Genomic DNA, 5,678 nt, shown 5'->3' with positions numbered 1-5,678 from the left:
AAAGAATGACATTGTCCCATTTGTAAGGAAATGGAAGGACTTGGAAAAAATTATACTAAGTGAAGTGAGCCAGACCCAAAGAAACATGGACTCTATGGTCTCCCTTATTGGGAATAATTAGTGCAGGTTTAGGCAAGTTATAGCAGAGCATCACAAGGCCCAATAGCTATACCCTTATGAACACATAAGAAGATGCTAAGTGAAATGAACTCCATGTTATGGAAACAATTGTTTTATCACAGTTGTAACTACTTTCAACATCCCATGTGTATCTGTAAGCTATTATTGATGATGTTCTTGTATCCCCTTCCTGTGGTTGTACCTACACTATCTCTGTAATCTTATCTGAGTATATTGGAAACTGTGTATACTAGTATTGGAAGTAGGAAATTGAAAGGGAATACCAAATTTGAGAGACACAGGGTAAAAAAAAGACAAACAACTACAAAAGCAATACTTGCAAAACTGTTTGGTGTAAGTGAACTGAACACCTCGGGGGGGGGGGAGAAGGGAAAGGAGAGGAGGGAGGGGGGTATGAGGGACAAGGTAACAAACAGTACAAGAAATGTATCCAATGCCTAACGTATGAAACTGTAACCTCTCTATACATCAGTTTGATAATAAAAATTTGAAAAAAAGAAAAAAAAAAGAGTTATGGCATCTAATGTTGCTCCACATGGGCTTTTGTGTCTTGGCCATAAACAATGTGCAAATTAGAATAACACTGAGGTTACATTTGACCCCAGATTGAATGGCCATCGTCAAGAATACAAACAACAGATGCTGGCACAGATGTTAGGGGAAAGGGAGCCCTAGTAGATTGTTGCTGGCAATGTAAACTTGCTAAATCACTCTGGAAAGCAGTATGGAGGTTCCTCAGAAAACTAAATATAAAACTACTCCATGACTCAGCAATACCATTCAATCAGGGTATGGTAAGGCCACTTGCACAATTATGTTTATTGGTGCACTATCACCATAGGCAAAGTATGGAATCAGCCCAGATTCTCCTCCAGAAAATGTGGCATATATACACAATGGATTTTGCTCATCCACCAGGAAGAATTATAGTATGTCTTTTTGTAAAGAAATGGGTAGACCTGGAAGAAAATTGTGGTAAGTGAAGTAAACAAGGCCTTGACAGACAAAGGATGAATGTTTTCTCTCATATGTAGAATCTAGAACTAATTTACAAATGTACATGTAAACACATACAGGTTGTATGTAAGGGTGCATAAATACACTAGTTGAAGGTCAGTATTGCAGAGGAGAATTCAAATGGTGTAATTCCTTAGGAAAAAAATGAACCCACAGTTCAACAAAATGAATGCCATGAAACTAGTACTTGAGATGGGGGAAAGAGGTCAAGGGGAGGGAGGTAGATAAGTGAGGAGAGGAAGGGGGAGATAATGCAATCATAAAAGTCCATGCATATTCTATGACATTAAGAAAATTGTGAGGAAGGGTTGGGCTCAGAAGGAAAGGGGAAATGATGAAATAGTTGACATTGAGATACATTATATTCATAAACTGATTTGCTGAATGCTAACCCCTCTGTACAACTACTTAAGGATAATAAAATAGAATTTAAAAACTGTCCATTGTGCTTTAAATGCATTTATATTTGAACATCCAATGACGTTAATTCAGTCCCCTACCCATTTTATTCAGTTCTGGGGATCAAAAGCAGGGCAAATGCTCCACAACTGAAGCCATGGTTTTTTTCAGTTACCTCTGAATGCTTTGGACTCTCCCCCTGCCCCCTTAGGAGTTAGTTTATCCTTGAGAAGGATAAAGAGAGAAATTAAAATTTACCAAGCAATGAGTACATTTGAAAACAATGTAACCTACCACAGAAGAGATTTACTCTTCAGATTTATGCCAGTATAATATAATATTCAGATTTGTTTTTGTCACCCACTGAGAAAATTCCATGAGAACTACTAGTTAAATATATCAATTTGTTTCAAACTTGATCAAAGAAGGAAAAATTACAATAAAACAACAACAACAAACCAAAACACTATGGATGAGATAGACATTTAAAATGGGACACTCTGCCCCCTACCTTGTTGTGCAAGCAATTGTCTTTTATCCTTTCATTGTTAAAGGCTAAAAAAAAATGAAGAGAACTGGCAGTCAGAGAGATGGTGGGATGCAGAAAGCCAGGACACAGATAGTGGTACACCAGCTGTTTGGATACTTTCAATCTGCCTTTTAGTTTTCTTGATTCCTATAATATGTGGTAATTCCTAATCAGGAGAGGATAGAAGAAAGTGTGGGGAAAACATTTATGCACATTAAAGGATTCATGGGTTTAAAAACCTCAAAGCACACTCACAAGAACCATCTTCCAGAAATACTCAGCTCTATATTCTTGCTGTATCTAAAAGTTTATAAACAAGGCCAAAACTGTGTTGACTCTTTTCCTGCCTCCTCCACCCCATGCAAACAATCTGTAGAGAAAAGTCTACTGGTAGCTTACAACTGATGCATTTGGTTCTACTAAGAACTCTCAGCAAGTTAAGTCACTGTCTACCCATAATCAATGTGTATGTTCTAAGGGAAATCAGAAGGTCAGGAATGGAATCTATTTACATCTGGGTTTGGGGGTATGATTTTTTTTTTGCATCCTTTACTGACTCTTGTCTCTGATCTCAGCTACAAAAAATCTATGGATGAATTATTTCCCCTAAGCCAAAGGCCCCATTCCTTGAGTGATTCTGACTTGAGAGGAGATAAGACAAGAAGTCCAACATTTTCTTATTTGCATACAGTATCTTGATATCTTAATAAAACAATTGAGAATGATTAACAATCTTTTCAAGTTTTAGAGTATATAGCGCATAGCTTTAGTCATTAATGCTAAATGAGAATGAGTGCCAAATGTAGATTTTAGCCATAATCTTGTTATAGAGTTCCTTGGAGATATACATTATATACTTTAATAAAGCAGTAACTTAGGGGAATTTGGTTACTGCCATGAATTTTGGCATTGTATTATTGCTTTAGAGAAAATCCAGATTTTAAATTTCATTTCCTTTTCACACTTCTGAGAATATGTCCAGGCATACCCCTTTTATTCTCAGAAACTTTTTATTATTATTGTTAGCTATCTCTCTAGAACTCGCTCTTCATTTATATCTGAGTGTCTCTGTCCTTGAATAGGATCCACTTTCTCATTTAACAATTAAATGACAAGATATAGCACTTGTCTCACATGGCTAAGGCAAGTGAATCCCTTCCCAAACTGTCTCTGAAGACCCAAGTTTGTTCTTATATTTTTCACTTCCCTTGGTTGTTTCTTGTACCTGTTGCTTCAAGTGGATTCTCGGTATTAGTGCTTCTCGTTAATGGCTGTGTTCCAGGTTTGTGTCTGCTTTTAATCGAGAATTTCTCTAGTGCATTTTGTTCTCCTCCCAAACGCTGTAACACCCCTGTCCTCTTCCTTCACAGGACGTGAGCAACACAAGGCTGGGAAGTGACAGCCGAATTATAGCTCAGAGCAGGAGACAGGCTGCACTTCTCTGTCCTAGGGCCATTCCCCTCCTTCTCTCCTCAAGACTTCCCCTGTCTTGGAAGGGGGAGGAAAGAGGGGGGAAATGAGGGACGAGGTAACAAACAGTACAAGAAATGTATCCAATGCCTAACGTATGAAACTGTAACCTCTCTGTACATCAGTTTGATAATAAAAATTTGAAAAAAAAAAAAAAGACTTCCCCTGTCTTGTTCAGCTTCCTGCTTTGTTGCTGACTTGCATCTCTTGAGATCGAGGGAGGGAAGTATGCTTTTCTTTATTATAATGAGATACACACAGCAGGACTTAAGAAGTAAAGAAGTTTATCTAGCTCACAGTTCTGGAGAGTCAAGGGCATGGTGCTTGTAGCAGCTCGGCTTTGATGAGGCCCTGCAGTGGGAGGGAAGAAGCACGGTGAGGCAGGAAGCATGGAGGAGGGATAGGGAAGTTATAAAAATGCTCTCTTTGGCAATGACCCTTTAATCACTTATGGTAAAAAAAAGAAATTTACCTGAATTCCTTACAAGGATCAGTCTAGAGTAACCTTCCACTAGGCTTTCTATCTTAAACGTTCCACTATCTCAACCTAAGACCTCTGGCCACTTGCAGGACAAACCACAGGCAAACCACAGCAGGAGGCTTAGCTGGGATAGGCAATGCTTCTGTTTCAGGCTCTAAATGTTTCCCACACAATCACCCTTGTAGAGTACCATTCCACCCTCCACAGAGGGTAGCTTTTTCTTTGTTGAATAGTAACAGAAGGAAGACAGCTGGAAGCATCTGTGTTTGTATAGCTTCACCATAGTTCAAGGCAACCCTATACCACATGAGCAAAACTGTTAATAAGAATGGTCCCTTCAGGGACAAAGATGAAATCTCTCTCTCCAGAGATGAATTTCAGATTCAGCCTGGATGAATAAATGAGTGGAATTTTTTAATCATTGGGGACTTAGCCTACTTACCTACCTTTCTATATAATAAGCATACATTGTGTGTGGTATGTATGTATGTGTATTTCTGTGGGTGATATGTTTGCGTGTGTGTGTGTGTGTGTGTGTGTATGTGTGAAGTAAGTGTATTCCTACAATGGTAGACATCCTTGACTACAAGGTGTCACTAGGCATAAATGTTGTGAAGTGTATGCATTCTCTTTGTGTATGCTGAGAGTGACATAAAGTGCAGATGACTTAGGAATCAAACTGAGCATTAAAGCTGACATGGGTAGTAGTGATTAAACTGGTATCTCTAATGAAATATAGAAATAATCAGAAATGACCTAGAAAGCCTGTTACAGTTGACAGTTTCTGGAGATACTTTAGGAATGGTAAGAGAGGGCATGTAAGCCAGGTGCTAGTAGCTCATGCCTGTAATTCTAGCTACTCAGGAGACTGAGATCTGAGGATAATGGTTCGAAGCCAAGCTGGGCAGTAAAGTCTGTCAGACTTTTACATCCAATAAACTACTCAGGATAAGCTGGAAGTGGTGCTGTGGCTCAAGTGGTAGAGTGCTAGCCTTCAGCATGAAGAGGCTCAGTGACAGTGTCCAGGCCCCTAGTTCAAGCCCTAGGACTGGCAGAAAAAAAGAGAAGTAAAAAAGAGAGGTTACGTAGTATGGTTCTCAAAAATTTTAAACCCAGGCTCTACCACAGATTAGTTTTTTGATACTGGGGAAGTGGATTTCTCTGGGCTTCATATCTCTTACCAGAAACAATGTGGATAGTGGTCATGGTACTATCTTCCTCATATTTTCCAGGAGAGGCACATGAGGTAATCCCAGAGAAGTCCAGAGCAGTATTCTTGCTAAGAACTGTTGCTGATCTTGATTAGACCTTATAATAAATATCTGGGCACTTTCATGAATTTCATGCACTATTTTTTGGATATTGAGTGTCCCTCATAGTGTTGTGTGATAAAGGTTTGGTGGCCAGCTTTGTGATATTGGGAGCATTTTGGATCCCTCCGAGAATGCCCTGGGAGAAGAGTGTGGAACCCTGATCACTGTTTTCTTTGTCCTCATGGCCTTGAGGTGAATGGCTTCTCTACCATGTGTCCTCTGCCATTGTCATCCAGTAGGACCATCAAAAGTCTACAGTGCATGATTCTGCCAGATCATGGCAAAAATAGGCCTTTATAAGTTGGTTTACCTCAGATAATGTTGATTG

The sequence above is a fragment of the Perognathus longimembris genome, chromosome 12 (genome assembly GCF_023159225.1).
Source record: "Perognathus longimembris pacificus isolate PPM17 chromosome 12, ASM2315922v1, whole genome shotgun sequence".
Lineage (NCBI taxonomy): Eukaryota > Metazoa > Chordata > Mammalia > Rodentia > Heteromyidae > Perognathus > Perognathus longimembris.
This window is presented reverse-complemented; position numbering follows the sequence as displayed.